The 23,203-nt window shown below is 38.4% G+C and overlaps 1 protein-coding gene across 2 annotated transcripts in view; it reads left to right on the top strand.

The window, feature by feature from the left end:
* Positions 1–23,203, top strand: part of LOC131431937 (signal-induced proliferation-associated 1-like protein 1) — a 202,678-nt gene that overhangs the window by 8,044 nt on the left and 171,431 nt on the right. The window lies entirely within an intron of this gene.

Here is a 23,203-nt window from a genome sequence, read left to right as displayed (position 1 = left end):
ATCGGTTCGGTTCGGTTCGCTAGCGCCGTCGAGTGGATCGATCGATTGCGTGTCTTACTACCAGTCGTACGGGCGTGAAAAATAGTGTATCATGTTTCACTTTCGAAAACCATGTCGGTGTAGCGAACCTATCAATAATTCAGGTTCGAGGGAGGGGGGATGGTGAAAAATGCAACAGTTCACGGTACGTCTAATTGAATTATCAAGTTAATCGTTTTCTTTCGCATTTTTTTGGTTTGGTTGCAACTTTCTCGAAATATTTAAAAAAAAACAGTAAATTACGATTTATTTTGGATTTCACGTTAAAATACTTAAAGCAGTTTAAACTCAGTTGTTTTCAATACTGCTCGTGAGAAACAAAAAAAAACTGGAGAAAAAAAAATTTACGAAACAGAATTTACTAAAGATAGGACTCAAACCCGCAACTTTTGTCCTCAGTCTACAAATTAACACGTCGATTAAAAAGTCCCTGGTCTGACAAAACATTTGTTCCAAAGACTTTATTTCTAAACCACTTTTATAATACGACTTTTCCTTAGCTTAAAAAAATCGCTTGTCTCAGCAATAACCTCAGCGTTCGATGCAAATCTCTTTCCAGCAAGCTTCTTTTTTAAATCTGAGTACAGGATAATATTCACTGGGGGCTGAATCTAGCCACTATGGCGGATGAGCTAGCAACTAGAACTCCAAATCTTGGAACTTTGATAAGTTGTTTATGAACGACTGCGAGAAAACGCGGCACCGACTTTGCAATCAATATTTTAATATTCAAGTTCTCATGCAAAATTGTGAATACACTTTGGCACTATATTCTGTAATTTCACTTTTCGAATTTTCATTACGATGGAATAAGTTTTTGAGACGTTTTACTGAACAATAGCCTCATTTTGACGATTTTTGAGTGTGGTCCATCATCAGGTTTTTCACAACCAATTTAAAATTAAATTCAGCTTACCGGGCAATAATGGTTTATTTGCTTTGGGCAGAATCCATTTCTTTGTTTGCACAGTATTTTTTTTTACTCAAAATCAGTGTTCTATCAACACACGAAATTGTTGTTGCCTTTCCCTATAAAAAGGGGTAATAGAATTGCTGGAAACCCCGACTTTTTATCGGAGCTTCGGAGATCCCTAGCGTTATATACTATTCGACTCAGTTCGACGAAATCGGAACATGTCAGTGTGTGCTTTCACCTTTCAAAAAATTGGGTCTCTGTTCAATTTTTTCGGAGATGGCTGAACAAATTTCGACAAGTTTAGGCTCATTTGAAAGCCTGTTTTTGGTTGTGGATCAAGGGTATAACAGTTCGGCTGAAAAGTTCGTATCGTTTAATAGAAATACACATTTTTTTGCCAAAATTCGTTTTTATTATTCAACATAATTGCCATCAGAGGCGATACAGCGATTATAGCGATCTTCCAACTTTTCGATACCATTTTTGTAGTACGATTTGTCCTTTGCCTCAAAATAGGCCTCAGTTTCAGCGATTACCTCTTCATTGCTTCTAAATTTTTTACCAGCGAGCATTCTCTTGAGGTCTGAGAACAGGAAAAAGTCACTGGGGGCCAAATCTGGAGAATACGGTGGATGAGGGAGCAATTCAAAGCCCAATTCGTTCAATTTCAGCATGGTTTTTCGTTGTTGTTTTTGATCGATTGTGAGCTCACGCGGCACCCATTTTGCACAAAGCTTTCTCATATCCATCCATATATTCGTGAATAATATGTCCAACACGTTCCTTTGATATCTTTAGGGTGTCAGCTATCTCGATCAACTTCACTTTACGGTCATTGAAAATCATTTTGTGGATTTTTTTCACGTTTTCATCGGTAACAGCCTCTTTTGGACGTCCACTGCGTTCATCGTCTTCGGTGCTCATATGACCAGTACGAAATTTTGCAAACCACTTACGAATTGTTGCTTCGCCCGGTGCAGAGTCTGGATAACACTCATCAAGCCATTTTTTGGTATCGGCGGCACTTTTTTTCATCAAAAAGTAGTGTTTCATCAACATACGAAATTACTTTTTTTTCCATTTTTTTTTCACAATAACAAAAGTAGCTTCACTCAAAATGCAATATCCCACAAACTAATAATCAGACAGCTTTCAAATTTATACACGTATCTTTTGAAGGTTGGTACTAACTGAAAATGGTATGGATTTAATTCTAGTGGCGCCCTCTCATAGAAACGATACGAACTTTTCAGCCGATCTGTTAAGTGACGTAACCGACAAAACTCATTTTTTGTCTCGTCTTATTTTTTTCGAAGGAGATTAAACCAATTTTAACAAACATAGGCGTATTCTAAAACCAGTCTTGGGTTGGTAATTAAGTTCGAAGATCAATTGGTTGTCACTTCCGCTTTTGGAGATATAATCGTATAAGTGACGTAACCGACAAAACGCATTTTTCTCACCTCCCAATTTTTTTTCCGGAGGAGAGTGAACCGATTTAAACAAACATACTGTCTTTTGAAAGACAGTCTTGAGAAGTAAATCGAGTTCGAAGGTCAAATGGTTGTCATTTTTGGTTCCAGAGATATAATGATATAAGTGACGTAACCGACAAAACGACTTGTTTTTTTATCCATTGAATTTTCTCGGAGTTGGTTCAATCGTTTTAAAAAATCCCAGTCTCGTTTGAAAGCTACTCATGGATCATTGATCTGGTTCGAAGATCAAATTGCAGATGCTTTCGATTCCAGAAATATTTTTTAATGGGTGACCTAACCGACAAAACGAAATTTTCAGAAATTTCTTTCTTTTTTCAGAAGTTGACCAATTGATCAACTTTAAATGTATTACTGCTGATACTTTTGGTTTTGAGCATGCTGTCGGATACACATCGTAAACACTGAAGCCTACTTTTTCAATTAAACGAATCAGTCTGAATGAATTTTCGTCAGAAATTATCCTGTTGAAAAATTGCTATATCGAGATTGTTTGAATGACAATAGAAAGGCATTATCACACCACTAGATGGATAAGGAAGAGGTTTTTTATTATTTAAAACACTGTAGTATCAACACACGAAAATCTTCCTTCTACATTATTTCTATTTTTTTTAAAGTAAAAGCACAATGATTAACAGATTAATTAATCGAATGTCGTTGAATGACGTCTGAAGGATGTCTCTAGTGAACGATAGAGATATTTATAATTAATGACGCCATCTGTATGTCACAACACCGAGAACGTATTGACCGACGTGTTAAACTAATCTGGCTCATGCGAGAATTCGTTCCAGAAGGCAACTTGATTAAATAGCGCAAGACACGAACATGATGATTTGTACGGGCCGGTTGAAGTTTATACTTTAAAACTTTAAATTATCAGAAAAATGGTGGTCTTCAAATTGCAAAAGCAAAGAGTACCGGAAGAATTGTCTACACTGTGGTCTTTTCTTACGCGGGAGATTAGTACCGCGGAAAAAAGCCGCTTAACTTCGGAAATTCGCGTAAAAAAACTCAACACTTTTTTTGATGCCAAATATATCAAAAATGCATGAAACGTCTTGGTGTAATATAAAAAAAAAATTTTTTTTCAATCGACTTTGGGACTTAGAGAATTTAAGACCGTTTAGAAAAAAAACCGCAAAAAGGAAGAACATTTTTGTTGATGCCAAATATCTTAGAAATGCATGCGTCGAGATCTGGTGTAATCTGAAAAAAAAATTTTTTTTTGTTAAAAAATAGAACATTTTCAGTGTCAGAAAGTCGACTCAAAAATAACACCAGATCTCGACGTTTCATGCATTTCTAAGACAAAATAAGAAAACCGCGTAATTTCGGAAATCCGCAATAAAAAAACCGCGTAAAGAAAACCGCATAAAAAAAGACCTCAGTGTGCTAACTTCCATTAAAAAATGACGGAGAACCGGAGAAATTTTGGTCGGATTTAGCAAACCATAATGAGATAACATTTTGATCAATAAGTTCCGGGCTGATAAATAGATGGCGTTGTTTCACAAAATTCCAGTATTATTTGACGTGAGTGCAACTTACATTTTACTCTTGCTCCGGTAACCAATAAGCACATACTAATGCCGCATTATGACAGCAAATAATCGCTAATTGGCATTTCAATCGCACTTGAGACAAAAGTAACGCCGACAAAATTCATAGATAATGCTTATTTATGGCTGGTGTGCATTCTGGAAGCTGAATTCTGATTGATTAACAACAGAGGAGCTTTCAGATTGCAGATATAGAGCTATCAGCATTTTTGGTGTTTGTTAAAAGCTATTTTAATGCCATTATTAGTGCTGGGTGACCGCCTTTTCAAAATTCTTTTTGGGAAAGTGATAAGTTTTTATCGTGAATATCTCTTGCTTTGTCTAATGAATTAACAAAGTTTTTAAAACATTTCATCGGAAATATGATCAGAAATTCATGTTAACATTTTCAGTTGTGTTAAATAACCACAAATTCAAAATTAAAGTTTTCTTAATTATATGGCGTCAACGAGTATCAATCTAGTTTCAGTATCAAGAATTCAGTTCAGTGAATCACTTCCAGATACAAAATCCAGTTCCAGATTCAAGCTTTCAGTTTCAAATAAAGGGAGTATATTCCGATGTTTCTGCGTTGTACATTCGAGGCAAATAACAACGATGGGTTGGAGCATCGAAGTGATTTAATTATTCGGTTTTGTTTTCAGAGCTTCTGTCGATAATTTTTTACTTTAGTATTGAGAAATCGATATTTTGCATATTGGCTTTGTGCGACGTTCGTAGCGCTCATTCTGTAATCTGTAATACATCGATCAGCTTTGTGATCCGTTTGCAGTTGCGAACTTTGCTCCAAACGAGTTCAAATAAAACCAACATTCAGTTGCTTCGCGTACGAGAAAAATGCATTGTGTGTGTTGGTTTGAATGGATCAGGGTCATTTCGCCGAATGTCGAAATGTCGACGAATGCCATGTCGTCGAATGCCATTTCACTGAAAGAGTAATTCCACCGAAAGTCATTTCTCCGAAAGGGTAATTATGGCGAATTCTTCATTAGTCTGAATATCGTGATTGGAATTGATTAAATTACTCTTTCGGCGAAATGGCCCTTTCGGCGAAATGACCCGCTCCCAATTTGAATGCATTTTGATGACTTCAGGATATGCAAGCGGTGTCAGATTTTTTTTTATTGTTCATTATATCTGCATTAAAATATTCATAGTCACGTCAACCCTGGTATGTCTGTAACATTACCCACCCTCCCTTTTCACGAGTGCCGATCTTCGAAAACAAACCTGTGAGGATTTCATAACATTCTGATATTTGGTATCCGACTAACAGTGATTTCAATGACACTAAATTCATTTTGTGTGTTGATTCATGATTGTTTTTTTTATGAGAAGAAAACACCGTGCAATCTCAACAAAAGCCCAATTTTTCGTGGTTCTCGAGGTACAGTATCTTCAGCAAAGTTGCTCAGAATGATAGGCGCCATCTTGTGGAAAACTTTATTTATGTGCTTAATCCCCTTAAAAGTTAGATAAAAAATATTATTTCAGCTCAGGGCCAACATATGAGCTAAGTAACTTCGACAAAGTTGTGCAGAAAATAATTTCTAAAAAATTTGCCGAAGATACTATTCCTGTAACTGGAGTGTTATTCATGATATGTTATATTCTGAAAAGGGTGTTCTAAAACCAGTTTTTGTAAGAAAACATATGTATTTTCAAATAATATGAGTTTTCCAGGTTGCACAAAGTTTCTCTTCATTGAAAACTACAGAACTTTTTCAAACATACTATGCCGCTATCATTTCAGTTTAATGAAATAGAGCCATTTTCAAGTTTTTTACCTAATTCCAACTTGTCTATCATCAAAAGGCGCAGAAAGGTGCAAATTAGACAACTTTGTAAAACATGAAAAACTCATATAAATTGAGAATATGTATGTTTTCTTACAAAAACTTACAAACCCTTTTCAGAAAATACATTATATATCATGAATTACACCCAAGTTACGGGAATAGTATCTTCTGTAAATTTGTTTGAAATGGCTTTCTGAACAACTTTGTCGAAGTAACTATGTTGGCCCTGAGCTAAAATAATATTTTTATCTCACTTTTAGGGGAATCATAGTCACATAAATGAAATTTGCCAAAAAATGGCGTCTATCATTCTGAGCAACTTTGCTGAAGATACTGTATCTCTAAAACCACTTTTTTAATGAGTTATCAATTAAAAGCGTGAAATTGGGCTGTTGAACCACTGTGCACTGGAGCGAAACACACCGCAAAGTGAACTTCGCACCAAACGAGTTCAAATAAAACCAACATTCATCTGTTTTGCGTTCGAGAAAATGCATTATGTGTAGTGGTTTGAATGCGCTTTGATGACTTCGGGGTGTGCAAGCGCATTCAATTCACGTCAATCCTGGTATGTCTCTGACATTACCCATCCTCCCTTTTTCATGAATGTTCTGTTTCTGAGAAAGATACCTGTCAATATTTCATGACGTTCTGATGTTTGCTCTCCGAATAACATTGATTTAAATGACACGAAATTCATGTCGTGTGTTGATTTATCGTTGCTTTTTTTATGAGAAGAAAATACAGTGCACACTCAACAATGGCCTGGAAAGTGCTTCGGAGATGGCGATGGTATGCTGTCTTTAAACGTGCTCGTGCTGACAGTGAAGATGCTGAAGGCTCCGATCGGTCAACTGAGGTCAACATCATATCGAAGACTGAACACTATTTTGCATGAACATTTGTCGATGGGGGAAGCTCATGGCGGACCAAAAACGACAATGACAATCATGGTGAAATAGCATGAGTTGGGCTTCGGATTGCTGCCGCACTCACCATATTCACCGGATATGTCCCTCAGCGACTAATTCCTCTTTTCAGGCCCTAAAACAATGCTTCTAAGAAGGAGATTCTACTTCAACGAGGAAGTCTTTGCCGAAACTAACACTTATTTCGAGTCAAAGATCAATTGTGTTGCTATTGAAGAATACTGTTTTTTTTTTTTTCATAAATGCGTTTATTTCAGAGGCAATATACATAAGTTTTTCTTCGCCGTGGCATCCACAATATACAATATGTTGGTATTCATTAGTTAATCTAAACATTGTTTTTATTAAGCGATTTGATATTATAAATTACATTACATAAATTGTACATGATCTTATAACTATTTCAAGTTTGTTTGTATCAGTTCGTCACTTTTATTCAATATAAGATAGCTGGCTATTGGTTGAACTTATGGAAGAGAAAACAGTCTAACATAAAATAAAATTTGAATAGGAACTCCAATGGACTTAATGAAATGATAAAGAAGTTTCATGAAAGGAAGGTCACGACAAGCAAGAATGTCGCGAACTGGGACATTGAAAAGTCTACCTTGAGTACGCAAGGAATTTATTAGTTGAGATCTGACATCACGATACTCCACGCATGTCCAAACGACATGATCAATATCCCGATAACCTTCTCCGCAAGCACAATGATTAGTCTCGGAGAGTCCAATTCAAAGGAGATGTGCGTCTAACGTGTAGTGATTGGACGTGAGTCTGTACATCACACGAATTAAATCCCTACTCACATCCAGTCCCCTGAACCATGCCTTTGTCGATTTTTAGGAATAATTGAGTGCATCCACCGACCCATAAAAAAATATACTGTCATGAATCTTGTTTACATAGAAATTATACAGGAGTGGACTGAGGCATGAGCCTTGCGGAAGACCCATGTAGCTAATTCTGATTGATGCCAAATCGGCATGTGAAAAATACATGCACTTCTCTGACAAAAGGTTGTGCAAATAATTATTTATAACCGCTGGAAGCCCATGTTGGTGGAGCTTGTCTGAAAAAACATCAATGGAAACTGAATCAAATGCTCCTTTAATGTCTAAAAATGCAGGGGCCATTTGTTCAATTTGGATGTCAGACGAAAGTAATGCAAGGCAATCATTCGTCCCTTTATTTCTACGGAGACCAAACTGAGTATCTGACAACAAGCCGTTCGTTTTGAATGTCGATAACTTTCACTTGCCTCCAGTCAGGTGGAACAATATTTTGCTCAAGAAACTTGTTGAACAATTCCAACAAACGTCTTTTTGCGAGGTCGGGCAGATTCTTCACCAAGTTGAATTTAATTCTGTCCAACCCAGGAGCGTTATTGTTACAAGACATGAGTGCTATGGAAAATTCCATCATTGAAAAGGGGCTATCAATGGAACCATCATTTGGAGAAGACTCCCTAATAATGCTATGCGTAGGAACAGAATCTGGACAAACTTTCCTCGCAAAAAAATCAAATATCCATCGGCTCCAGTATTCCTCACTCTCATTTCCTACGTTACGATTCATCATTCCTCGAGCAACCACTTCTATACTAGAAGTCGAAGGAATGTTTAATCTATAAAAAGTATACCATTTCTTAATTCCTAAAAGCACTCCACCATACGGAGAGTCTCTATCGAGACGTTCAATGTTAGAGTCATTAAAATTTAAGGCTATGTTTGATGTAAGCCATGTTTCACACAATGCAAATAAATCACATTTTTTACTATGCACCAAAACTTTAAATGAATCAAGTTTTGGCATGATGCTTCGATAATTCCACTGCAGGACAGTGATTGGATAATTTGCGGCGGAAGAAGAATTATCCATCAAATGATACAAAACCTGAAAGAAAGTTCTAGTTATTAGAAGGAATGCTGGTCTTTAGAGGTTCAGAAATTATGAATGCTGCGAAAATCCATTCTACAATTTCCGAAAACTTCAGTAATCCTCTTGGTGGCTAGTTCCTGGATTGGTTTGTGAATTTGACAAACTAGGAGGCCAGTTTTTTTTTGAAGGTGTAATTTTAGGTGGTATTTTGTGATTTGGTAATCTCTTTACAGATCCTTGAGGAGTGACAAACGAGGTATCTTCACTATTTCCGTCAGAGTCTGATTCCTCTGATTGAAGAATACTATGTTGATAAGTAAAGTGGAGTTTTACCAAACAAAATGTGTTTTTCTTAGTTAGTTTCGAGACTTATTGTTACTAAGGTTGATGCAAAAACCTAGTGAAACCAGCAATCATATCACTTCAAAAGAAACAGATTCTTTTGTACATCAAATTGGTACATTTTGAGGAAGATGCCAACGCAAGCTACAGAATATTGGAAGGTGATGCGCGCAAATAATTATTTATACTTTAAGCGATACCGAAACTGACTGCCGCACGCACGAAAAGCCGTCATTATGTTGCTAAACATCGAAATGAAAAAAATTTAGCACACGTAGCTCGAGCTGCTGCCAAAGATTCCGGGCTTGGTTTCGGTTTATGAAGCTTTCGTCATTAATTTTTAATGTGATCGCGTGTATCTTTTTTCCCCACTTTACCTCAATCGTGATGATGAAGATGCTGTGTTGAATGAATTTGCTTGCCGTACACTAGAGTCTAAATGAGCGTACTTTAAAACTCTTTCCTACTGTGATTTAGATGTCTTCTGTTTGCATTTACTAAAGTTAATATACTTAAACAATGATTCCATCACTTTTCATTTCTACGCTGCCATTCACCAACCTACGATCGAGTGATAATCAGCACACTTTCAAGTGTATTCTTAAGACACCTACGAAACAACGAAAATCGCCAGTGCAAGGTCGCATCAAAATTAACTGTCAATCATCGGATTAATTAATTCGGTAGCAATTTGAGAATCGAATTGATCGTTACCCGCCGCGTTCCTTAACCGTACCTACCTCCTTAACTAACAAACTGCCGACTGTATGATCTCATGGTTCAAGCATTTTTTTTTTGTTGTTTTCGGCTGAACGATGGTGGTTGTGACGGCAGACAAAATAAAAGTGTCTACGACTGAAAACCGCGTGCCGTTGTCGTCACTGTCACCGTTGCCTCCGTTTCAGATGGTGCGGAGGGGGGTGGGACCCGACTCTTTACTCCCGCTCAGAAGTTGCGAGTCACGGCGAGTGAAATTCCACACAGAAAACCCGATTTTGCATACTGATCGATCGATCTCGATTGATCGCGTTTGCTGTGGACGACGACGACGACGACAACGACGACGGAGACATTCAACAACCGGTATCGGATTGAGTCCGTCTTGGAAGGTTAATAGGAGATTCCAACTTGATCGGTGTGTCGTATTGGAATGTCATATTTGCGAATCTCCTTGACATCGGGTGATTCCAGTGGTGGATTTCAAGTCGGCTTAGGATTGATTTCGAAGCAGCCATAGACGTACTGTTCGAGTTCTCGTCTCGGTGGTATCCTTCAATATTGCAACCTTAGTAATTACATCTGAAGTAAGTAACATATTCATTACGATAAAGGGAAAGGGCGTGACTCTCGGCTAGTACTTTAGCTGTCTTCAGTATGGCGTTAATGTGAAACACAGTAATGTTACAGCTTGCTTGTCTAGAATGTTATTACAACGATTCAAAATACATGTGTTCGTTAGGCTTATGTTATCTAGATACGTTTGCTCATTTATGGCGCAGTGCAGTCACGTAATGAAGGTTATCCGAAGAGAACGTGCTCCGTCTGGAGTTCTATTTTTTGTGTTCATCAGAAAATTGTATTAGAACATTGTCGAACTAGAACGGGAACTTTTTAGAATTTTGAAAACGTATACCGAAGTTAAAACGAATTTACTACCGATCAGCACAGCAAATCCTTTAAAACTGCCTTGAAAAGTCCCAACGCGACTCCCGTTTATCGATTTGAAGGCAGTGTACCACAGTATTGATCGTGCAACCCCCCAAGTAACAACATATGTGGTGTCAATCTGGTCATTGTAATTTGCTACTCGAAAGAGTAAATCGCTGTTACTCAATCTATAATGATATATATTTTTATTGCACTAATAGACTATAAATCAACCACATCTGTCTTGATTTATTTGTTAAAGTTTTCACTAGTTGTCAATAGATGGCTCTACAATTATTAAAGACTGTTTTAGAAAGTATGAACGCAACCAAAAATCGCTGCCATTTCGCAATGGTTCAGAATCTGTCAATTCTTAAGGCTGCGTCCTGTTGTTTACACTCTTCTCTAGCCACTTGTGCAGTTGTTTGTTCGTTTTCATTAGTTTGTTTCGAAATGCGTGGACTTTCAGCAGAACAACGTCGAAAAATTGTGTACAAATCGTGCACAGAACGCGGGCTGTCCCTGAGAAAGATAGCAAAAATGGAAGGAGTAAGTGAAAAAACCGTGCGAAATGCAATCAGGAAGTTCGGTGAGGATAACACTTTTGAGGATAAACCGAAAACGGGTCGAAAAAAAGGGCCTGCTAACCCTCAGTTGGATAAACGTACACTGAAGGCGTTCGAGCAAAAGAAGGAAGTTTAAGTTCGGGATGTGGCCAAAAAAGTGGGCACTTCGAAGTCAAATGTTTTTCGTGCTAAAGAACGTTTGAATCTTCGAACCTATAAGAAGCAGAAACAACCAAAACGTAGTCCGGAAACAAGAAGCATCGATCAGGCCAAGGGTTCGAAAGCTGTACAATACGATTCTTGCTGGAAATTTGAACTGCATAATCGTGGACGACGAACCCTACGTGAAACTCGATTACAAATCCTTGCCGGGACCACAATATTATACGGTGCGAGAAGGGCAAGTGTTAAACCAGTCCGAGACATCGATTGAAGTCGAAAAAATTGGTAAGAAAGCTATGGTCTGGCAAGCAATTTGTAGCTGCGGTAACATTTCGAGACCCTTCATCACCACTGCTTCAATGAACAGCGAAATATACATCAAGGAATGTTTACAAAAACGACTTCTACCCGTGATTCGAAGCCACAAGGATCCTGTTGTCTTTTGGTCAGATCTTGCTTCTTGCCACTACTCGAAATCAACGGTAGAATGGTATACTACCAAAAATGTCACTTTCGTCCCATCACATGAATCCACCATGACATGAATCCACCAAATTGCCCACAACTTCGACCAATTGAAGAATTTTGGGCATTAACGAAGGCACATCTTAGGAAACATGTCTCGGCAGCCGAATCCATTCAATAGTTCGAAAAAGATTGGAAAAAAGTGTCAAAACTTATCGCCAAGAAGTCTGTACGGAATTTAATGAGGAACGTTCGCAAGAAGATGCGCCAGCTAGTCTACAATGTCTATGTAGCAAATGTTGGGAATAATATCCTGTTGTTGTTGTCTAATATTATCAGTATATCGAATAAAATTTGAATAATTCACACTTTCTGGGACAGTCTTTAATAAGAATCGTATCGTAATTTGTACTAACATGTCACCGGACCTGTTGGAAAGCTTCGAAGTTTTTTTTTTCCAAAAACTGTACCATGAGTATCACTTTAAAGATGATTCCACTGCGAAAGAAGACTTAAGACATTAATCGCTACAGAAATGAAGACAACGCAAGAAGGCCCTCGTATACAATTTGCACGCATTTACGAAATGTCTAGTTCTTGATCGTAAAAAAAACGAAAAGCCAATAAAATACCAGAAAATGATGTTACAGCTTAACTGTTATGCACTGTCGTGTCGAAGACGAAATATAACGAAAACCAATAAATTCGCTCCTAATGACCTTTACTCTAGAAGTAACGTTTCTCGTGATAGACATAAAAATTGATGAATTTAGAACCTACTATTCCGACCAAAAACTTGAAGTTTTACGAAAAACTTCTTCATTCTGGTTCAAGATGGTTTTCATAACTAGCTTGAATTAAAAACATTTTTTTTTCAGAATAATTGCAATTAGGATGTACGACTTGTATGGAGCAAAACTTTCTACTGCCGATTGAACTGACGCAGTCGTCACTATTTTTGTCCAGATTAGTGTATGCATTTATTTATTCAGGAGCAAGAGAAAACCTGCTGGAGCTGAGATTCTTCACTATCCTTCTCCAACAGGCATAAAACGTTCTTTTTCTAAAAATGTCCGAATGATACACAACCACATCTTGAAGATATCTTAATTTACGCTAAAATTCTATCTCTATACGATTTATATTGCTAAATAATGAAAATCAAGTTTGTTGGAGCAGAGCAAGTATTGAATACGCGACCCATACTAGAAAAAAATTGAATGAGGAATATTGAATAAATGGTTGAATCACAGTCCGTCGATAGCTGTCAAAATTTAGATGATGTTGGAGATCTGCGCAATCAATAGGGGATTGGGTTAAATCCGCGACTGAAAAAGCGTCGAATGTAACTCGGCCAATATATGGCAAAACGAGACGGATTCGTATCATCTATCCAGTTCGATGCATCACAAAGCGAAAGGTATGAATTTGCGCTGAATAGGTCCAATACGCAACTTGCTTGTTTGAGAATATGGTACCCAAAAAACAAAAGCATACTTGTGTAAAAACTGACGCGCAATATACCGATTTCAAGCATGTTGTACGTTGTTCAAAAATTTTAATCATACGAAAAAGTGAAAATATGAACGGTCCCAGGTGGCTTCCCTGAGGAACACCGGAGATCACGATGTTTGGTGGAGTAACACAATCACCTATTTTCACGACCAGCCATTTACCGGATTCACGACGATTTAAAAGTGAACTTACTGAAACGTCTCAGAAACTGCCGTCGTTGATGACTCCAGTATGTTGAGTACGTAACATTGAATAGGCAAGTACGAGTTATACCGATATGAAGTGAGAGTTTTTTTGTTTGTTGGTAAAATATAACACTAATTTTGAATGGGAAAATTATTTCTGCCAATTTATAGATACCACGCCAGAAGAATGTTCGTTGTTTGAAGCAAACCAATTTCTTACGAAAAATTCGAACTTTTGGTATGAATCGAAGTGCTGCTCAGCCAATGCGTGGCTCACGAATGAAAACAAATCGTAGTCGGAAGGGGTCAAGGCTGTCGACCCCTGGTCGGTGGGGTAGCTGCTCCCAGTCAAGTGCTTTGATTGTATCCTGTATCGGTTTTGCTTTGTGTGCAGTTGCATCGCCGTGTAACAAAATTACATCATTCATGGTGAAAAAAAAGTGAAAGCATAAATTCAGTGTTTAAAAGATATACACTGAAGTCTTATTTTGTGCGAGTTTACGTACCGCATAAAAAAATGCATAAAAAAAGTCGCATAAAAAAGATCTTAGTGTACTTATCAGATCACAAAGGATCGAACACAGCAAAGACAAGCCAATTTACCAACTTAGGCAAACTTCCATCGGAATCGAGAGTTACTTCCTCTATCTCAGAACTTTTCAAAACGCTGTGAGTAGAGTGAATCTGCCATAATAAACACAGCTGGACGATTAGCTGTGTTTATTATGGCAGATTCACTCTACTCAGATACTCCAACCTTCATGAATTATGAGCTGCCTGATGCTGATTACAAGTGGCAAGCCACTTAAGCAGAAGTATGATAAAAGCTTTTTGAAGGCATTATTCGATGACGTTTTTCCCAATCATGTTTCTAAGTGTGATAACCTCAAATGTCTCTAGTTGTGAGCTCAGACATGAGAGATGCATGGTTGGTCATATTTCCAATCATGCCTGCTCGAGGCATTTCACGTGACTACTTTTCAACAGAGAAGCTTTCTATTTCCTCTCTCTATAAAACGGACATAAAATTGCCGGTAAAAATGTTTTTGAGTTTGTGCTAAAATTTGTTTTCGTCTTCGAACCTTCGGTGCATAGCTAACTAACTTGAACTGTTGGTGCAGCTCAGCAGTTCAACGTTTTTTTCTGTTCTACGGGAGTAACATAATTTACATGAAGGAATAATTTAGGTACATTTGAGCTGGAGCTTTTTTGTATGTATTGAAGAAATAATTAAGGTACATTTCATGAAAAACTAGTTCCTTCTGTTAAGTAACATTCGTTCTGTTTTCATTTTTCGCTTATGATTTCGATAATTCGACAAACAAATTTGAGACACATAGATAGGTCTTAAAGTTGAAACAAGTCGGATTGTGTTGTGTAGCCATAAATAATAAATTATTCTTCAAATTAATCACATAGGATTTCAACAATTATGAAGCGATTGAAGGAAACTATATCATCCACATCTTCCCATTAAAAGGTTCACATTTAAATCAGCCCATCGAGACAAGCAAAACGTGCAAACGTACAATCATAATACCCTATGATATAGAATTTCCGCTGCAAGATTTACTGCTAATCAAGCTTCACTCACTCGAACACATTCAAGTATTTGCGAGCACAAAAGAAGAACACATTCTGTCTACTCTGCAGGAAAAAAAAAGCAAGCTTCACCGACAGTTCCCCGGTGCGGAAAAGCATCATCATATTCATATGTCATTTGTGCGATGTAACTTCGGTTCTGAGAAAGAACTTTGTCTCGATGTGAGACAGCAAAACAGCACAATCACAGAAGACGACACACTCCGATACCAGACCAGACCAGTAGTATGGGGCAAAACTCGTTCCAGGCCAACAATCAAGCCAACGGATAGCCGTCCCCATTCTGGAGAGGAAGAGGCTTTTTTTTCCATTGTCTCCCATCAGCATGTTTATTGCGCACCAAAAGCCTTAGTTCATGTGCACATGTATAAAGTGCAACTGCAGCTAGATTTTCCCAAGCCATCGTAGCGTAACCTAACAATCAAACGAGCGTAAGTTTATTGCGACGAGCAACCAGCAGACAATTCGCAAGACGTTCTGGTATTAGTTATTTCATGGCCCCACATGAATGAGGGGTACGTGGAGTAATCGCACCAAGCAAAGATACAGGTGGATTTTTCTGTCTACCTTGTTAACTCCCCCCTCCTTCCTTTGGAACACAACACAACGCAGGGCTTCTCAATTTACAACAATGATAGAGTGTATTGTCACTGTTAATTGGCGAGGAACTGAGTTGGCACCACTGAACTAACTCACAGAAAACAGATGAAGTTACTAACGGCCCATTGTCTCTCATTTAGCTAGACGACAACCAAGCAAATTTTGCACTAAATGAGTTCGCAGGTTGCAGATTTGTTTTGTTTTTTTTTGTTTTCCTACGTACGGAGTTCACACCTTTGCGTAACGTCATCACCGGTTCGTTCATCAAGTCAAGCGTCTTAATTCAGAAGCAGTGCAGTGCGGCTTAGCGAACAGGATCAAAAAAGCGTGGATTCGGTTTCGAGTGTTGGATTAATTTACGCCATCTTATGAAATTGACGCTTGGGATCACGCTTGTTGAGACAACAAAATTCGCCGACAGGTCGACTAACGAACTGTTGCGATGTTGGTAGAAGGAGAAAACAAGACCCAAGACCCAAACCGATGCCGCCCATTGTGTTACGCGATTGACAGATAGCTTTGTTTTTTTTTTCTGTTTTTATCGTGGTAATATAAGAGCTGATTGTGCGTATCTTTCTTTTTCTAGGTCACGCAGTTGGCGGTGAGCTAACACAGTGCCTTTGTAGAAACGCCTAGCTCAGATTAACTTTGTAACATAACCAGAATCGAAATAACACGGTAGGCACTTTTTGAGTGGATGAATAATTCGATGAAATCTTTAACAACACGTTTTACAGCAAGTAAATAAAATAAAATTGAACATGGCGATCAAATTTCTGTCATGCACAAGTTGTGACTTCCAGGCCAAATTACTTGCCTCACAATTAAACCCTAAAAGTAACTTTGTTGGACATTTTAAAATAGATTTGATAAGTTTGTTTGATAAGTCTTCCGCTCCATCATGAACAAAATATCATAAATTTAAAAAAAAATCAGTAAGAAATGTTCACGAATACGATTGATGCCAAATTGAATTGACTCAGGATCATCCAGCTAACTGATGAACATGAATATGAACGAGCCACCTCTCGCTAGTACTTCGCTAAGTTCATATGAAGTTAACAAATAACCCCTCCTAAATAGGCTTGAACACAAATCGAAACCCAGTGAAAAATTTGTTGCTAATAAGTTACTAATTAGCTACGACAATTTTGAATTTGTTGCTCAATTTTTCCAAAAAGTTTATATAAAGATAACGAAGCACCCCTCCGAAATAAGCTCGAAAACGAATCGGTACCCAACGGATAGTTTGTTGCTAATAAGTTACGGTAATTTTGAATTTGTCGCACACTTTTTCTTAGTACTTCGGCAAGTTTATATGAAGTTAGCAAAGCATCTCTCCTAAATAAGCTTGAAAACAAATCGAAATCCATTGAGTAACTTGTTGTTTATTAGTTGCTTATTAGTTACGGTTATTTTTTAATGTGGTGTTCAATATTTTTTTTAATTTTAAAATATTTCGTTAAGTTCTTGTGAAGTTAACCAATCCAACGTAATGTTTGTTGCTAATAAGTTGTTAATCAGTTACTGTAATTTTGAATTTATTCTTTTAATCTTTTTTTTTATTATTGTTTCGTTTTGTTTATATTGAGTTAATGAAGCACCTTTCTTAAATAAGCTTGAAAACAAATCGAAATCCAGTGGATAATTATTTGCTTATTAGTTGCTAATTAGGTACGATAATTTTGAATTTGTTGCTCAATTTTTTTTAGTACTTTGCTAAGGTCATATGAAGTTAACGAAGCACCTCTTCTAAATAAACTTGAAAACAAATCGAAACCCAGTGGATAAATTCGCTAAGTTCATATGAGCTGAATAAGCTTGAAAACAAATCGAAACCCAGTGGATAATTTTTTGCTTATTAGTTGCTAATTAGTCACGATAATTTTGAATTTGTTGCACTTTTTTTTGAGTACTTCGCTAAGTTTATATGAAGTTAACGAAGCACCTCTCCTAAATAAGCTTGAAAGAAGATCAAACCCCGGTGGATAATTTTGAATTTCTTGCTTAATTTTTTTTAGTATTTCGCTAAGTTCGCATGAAGTAAATTGGGTTTCGATTTGCTTTCAAGCTTACTTAGGACGGGTGCTTCGTTAACTTCGTATGAACCTGACGAAATACTCGAAAAAAAATGAGCAACGAATAACTGATTAGCAACTAACTGCGCAAAAAGATCATACGCCTATGATGTAACCTTCCCAACGTTTCACAGAATCAGCTGGAATATGTGCACATCGAAGCAGTTCTAAGCGCGATTTGGATTTATGGTAAGAAGTTTACCATTCAGGAAAAGGAAACATCTGGCCCTGTGAACCAAAACCTGGACTAGAAAATCGTGCAAGCTTTCACCCGTAAAAAGACAGCTTCCGTACAACATGTGGCCCAAAACAAGGATGCTCCAAAAGTACCGCCTATCGAGCAAAGTCACGGAACTGTGAAACTGTGAAAAAAACGAGTTGAATGTGTCAAACCAAGGGCTCGTAAGTTATATGATAAACTATTGTGTGAAAAGTCAAAAATTATAGATGATAAATTTTATGTTAAATTTATCTATAACGCGCTTCCGGGTGACCGGTTCTAGACGGTCCTGGCCAGAAAAAGTATTGAAGATGCTGAGAAGTCGATATTCACAGAAAATTTTTGTAAAAAAAAAAGATTTGCAAGCAATTTGTGAGCGTGGAAAGTTTTCGAATACTTTTGTAACACCAGATACGATAACAGCAGATGTTTATAGCATCATAAACCAATACTGTTTTAGTGAGATTGGCGCACCTTCTTGCGAACGTTCCTCATTAAATTCCGTACAAACTTCTTGACGACAAGTTTTGACACTTTTTTCCAATCTTTTTCGAACTGTTGAATGATTTCGGCTGCCGAGACATGTTTCCTAAGATGTGCCTTCGTTAATGCCCAAAATTCTTCAATTGGTCGAAGTTGTGGGCAATTTGGTGGATTCATGTCTTTTGGGACGAAAGTGACATTTTTGGTAGTATACCATTCTACCGTTGATTTCGAGTAGTGGCAAGAAGCAAGATCTGGCCAGAAGACAACAGGATCCTTGTGGCTTCGAATCATAGGTAGAAGTCGTTTTTGTAAATATTCCTTGATGTATATTTCGCTGTTCATTGAAGCAGTGGTGATGAAGGGTTTCGAAATCTTACCGCAGCTACAAATTGCTTGCCAGACCATAATTTTCTTATCAAATTTTTCGACTTCAATCGATGTCTCGGACTGGTTTAACACTTGCCCTTCTCGCACCGTATATTTTTGCGGTCCCGGCAAGGATTTGTAATCAAGTTTCACGTAGGTTTCGTCGTCCATGATTATGCAGTTCAAATTTCCAGCAAGAATCGTTTTGTACAGCTTTCGAACTCTCGGCCAGATCGATGCTTCTTGTTTCGGACTACGTTTTGGTTGTTTCTGCTTCTTATAGGTTCGAAGATTCAAACGTTCTTTAGCACGAAGAACATTTGACTTCGAAATGCCCACATTTTTGGCCACATCCCGAACTGTAACCTCCTTCTTTTGCTCGAACGCCTTCAGTATACTGAAAGGTTAGCAGGACCTTTTTTTCGACCCGTTTTCGGTTTATCCTTAGGTGTTATCCTCACCGAACTTCCTGATTGCATTTCGCACGGCTTTTTCACTTACTCCTTCCATTTTCGCCATCTTTATCAGGGACAGTCCGCGTTATGTGCTCCATTTGTACACAATTTTTCGACGTTGTTCTGCTGAAAGTCCACGCATTTCGAAACAAGCTAATGAAAACGAATAAACAACTGCACAAGTGGTTAGAGAAGAGTGTAAACAACCGGAAGCAGCCATAAAAATTGACAGATTCTGATCCATTGCGAAATGGCAACGGCTTTTGGTTGCGTCCATACTTTCTGGGGCAGTCTTTAAATCGTATAGAGATAGAATTGTAGCTTAATTTAGGATAACTTCAAGATGTGTATCATTCGGACATAAAAGAGAAGAAGGTGTTATGCCTGTTGGAGAAGGATAATGAGAATTCAGCGGGTTTTCGCTTGCTCCTGATTGGATAGTCGAATATATTATTCCGGATATAAATCGTGACGACTAGGTCAGTTCAATGGGCAGTAGAAAGTTTGGCTCCGTACAAGCCGTACATCCTAATAGTAATTATTCTACGAAATAATATTTTTATTTCAAGCTAGTTATGAAAATCATCTTTTAGTTCGCTTTCTCATCTCATCCAAGTCAGTCGATAAAACAAAACCGCTTACGTTCGGGACAGAAGAAATCAAGTACAGTATTGTGTAGTGAACAATAGAACGATCTCGAATTGAATCAACCAAACGAACAAAAGCTACCGCCGGTACGAAAGAACACAATTATTGTTGACTTCAGACAGTGCAAAATTCGACCTTCGATACGAGAACTTGAAGGTTTGCTTAAGGAGCGAATGCATCTTGACATTAAACGTGTGCATTTACTTCAATGCAATAAGACCAATAATGTTGTTTATATCCAGTTCTATAAGGAGTTGGATGCAATTCAATTCGCTAAAGACAATAATAATGTGCACTATTTGGAGCATGAAAATATCAAGTACAACATTCCGGTATATATGGAAGATAGTGCTATAGAAGTGCGTGTGCATGATCTTCCCCCAAGCGTCATCGGTCCTTATATTCGCAAAACTATGTCCCAATATAGAGAGATTCTCTCTATCGAAAAAGAGAAGTGGAAGAATTTTTCCCCGGCATTCTAAACGGCGTACGTTTGTTACGCATGCGCTTGAGGAGGCCTATACCATCTTATGCGACTTTCGGTCAGCAAACAAGAATTCCGTGCAAATCACTTGTTACCTATGACAATCAGATGGCCACATGTCAATATTGCCAAAAAGCTGTTCACTACGGTAAGCCATGTGATGAACTGGACAAGGAGACCACCACACCAAAGGACAACGGTGCTTCCTTCACACCAACCCCAAGCAACCCCAGTACACCTGTGACAGTCACCAACAACAGCAACGAAATCAACAACAATACCACGGCAATGGATGACGAGACGAACCACGAACAAACTGCCCCTCAATCCTCGCAGGAGGAAAATGGAAGCTCCTCTCCCCCTAGAAAAAGGGTGACAACGAGATCCAATACAAAAAAAAATTTTATCCAAAAACTCAGCTAAATCGGCTACGTAAAGCTTGTACGCAAATAGGCCTGAATAAAATATCTTTTAAATAAAAAAAAACATCTTTTGCCGTAAAGTTAAGTAGTGTGTTTTTTTTAAATGAAGAAGTTACAGCTAAAAAAATTAATGGTATTCGTAAAACTTCAAGTCTAACTATTCAGAGAAACGTTACTTCTGACCTTTCGTCTAGCAAGGAGCAAATTTATTGATTTTCGTTACGTTTCGTCTTCGACACGGCAGAGCATAACCGTTTATGCTGAACTATTATGTCACCAAGCAGTTCAACATTTATTGGTCTTGCCTTCGCAGTGGATTCTTCTTTAAAGTGATAATCATGGTACAGTTTTTGGAGAAACTGACATGACAGGAAAAATTACGAATGTTATTAATTGTTTTCACGCAATCGGAAGTATGTAACGGTGAAACAAAATTACTATTGTGTCAAAGTGGTTGTTTAATGTATAGTATCGAATTAGTTTTCACAATATTAGAGTGTAATTTCAAATGGAATATAGTCACTTATAGTTTTTTAAGCAGAACGGTACAGTCACTATTCTATAGGTGGGGTTAGGATTCTGATTCCTGAATAGTTATGACACACTTAATGATGAATCTTTGCTCATAGAATTTAACCTATGAAGCGAATCGTACAGAATGGGACTACCGTATGGACACAAATTAGGACCAGTAGCAAATTCTACGGGTGAAAAGCAAACATAAATATTAAATACATTCCAACCAGTTCATCCTTATCAATGCACGCAAATGGCCGGCATTTGAACCGGTCTGCGGGGCTGTGGACGACAAGCATCAGGACGCGTCAGACGACCGACCGGAACTCAGTCGCAAGCATAAGCTCGGTCGGTTCGCTTATCAGCACATACCTCCTCGCAAACCGTCGAGGCCGACTAGCGAGGCCTGAAATAGGAACGTCATACGTTTCCCTTTTTTCGTTTCCGATGGCCGATGGCCGCCTATTCATGACTAGCCGCCCTGATATCGTCGTCTCTCCGGCTGCTGTGACAGATGCTGACGTGGCAGAGCAAAACATTGAAATTTTAACAGGTCAGTCAGCCGGAGGGTGGTGCATTTTGTGAATCAGATTGCGAAACAAGTACTACAGTATTCATATAGACAAGCTGAACGCAACTGGGTCGGGGATTCCCTAGATAGCTTCTAAAAATAAACTTTTATCTTAAGCAAACGTGAAAACGTTTCCTAATTGAAATATACCTTATTTAGGCTGCCGGTTGCTTCGGAAACCAAATTGGTTCCACACTTTCGACTGCAGTATAATAATCCTCTCCAGTAAGCGACTAAAAGCCCATATACGACCCCGCTGGTGTCGTGTTTGATGGACATTTCAGCCTCACCCAGGCCTGACGGAACCGGTTTTGCAATTTTAACAAATCAACGAAATCGCTTTTCTACACACACCTCGGAAAGGAAAGTGTGACCTTAAGCGGCGGCGGAGTCTTTCACTTTTTTTTCTTTTATTCAGACCACTATAAATAAACATTTTTGATAACACATGCACGCACCTCGATGATGATGCTGAAGGTGGTGACTTTCGCTTTTTTTCTGTCTGTGCCCTGACCTACGTGGCACAGGGTACTACAGTAACGGGTTGGGTGTGGCTCACGCCACTTCGAACCCATGTTTGGGTCCCATCGTCGTCAGCAGATGCGAACTCGCCGAACATGAGCCGAGATTCAATGTCACAATGCCTTAAGCCTTCGTGTTTTTCCGCTGTGCTTCGTGCCTCCACTGAAAACATCGGCCACCTTACCTAATCCGCCAATGCAATGGCTGCTGAGCTGATGATCTGCTCCATGTTTGTACCGATCAGAGGATCGACATATGGGCATATGGTCAACCCGCTGTTTTGTCCCTGAGTGACCGGAGCGAAATATGCGAGATTGCATTGGTTCGGCGGTGCATCGAAAAGCAAGCTACCTGAAATGGTCAAAAAAATGTACAATTATTTAACAAGCCACTGAACTGGATTTTTCTTTTTTTCCATTCTGGCGCGTATGATCGTCATATGATCGGTTGGCAGATGTTTCAAGATCAGACCGAAACAAAAAAAAAGATCAACACCTCATCTATGATGGGAAACAATCACCGAGGACGGCAGGTCAGGTCGAGAATCGAACCGATCTCAAGTGTGAACACGCACACACACACACACACCGAGACCGAGACGAATTGATGAGCGAACAAAAAAGAAGGAAGCCCGGCTAGCATGTTGTCGGGACCTCAGTTTGAATTCTTCTGAATCCCGGTCGGTTCATCTTTTTTTTTCTTCTCTTCAGATTTCTTATTACCTTT

This window comes from Malaya genurostris, chromosome 2 (genome assembly GCF_030247185.1).
Source record: "Malaya genurostris strain Urasoe2022 chromosome 2, Malgen_1.1, whole genome shotgun sequence".
NCBI classification, from domain to species: domain Eukaryota; kingdom Metazoa; phylum Arthropoda; class Insecta; order Diptera; family Culicidae; genus Malaya; species Malaya genurostris.
This window is presented reverse-complemented; position numbering and strand designations above follow the sequence as displayed.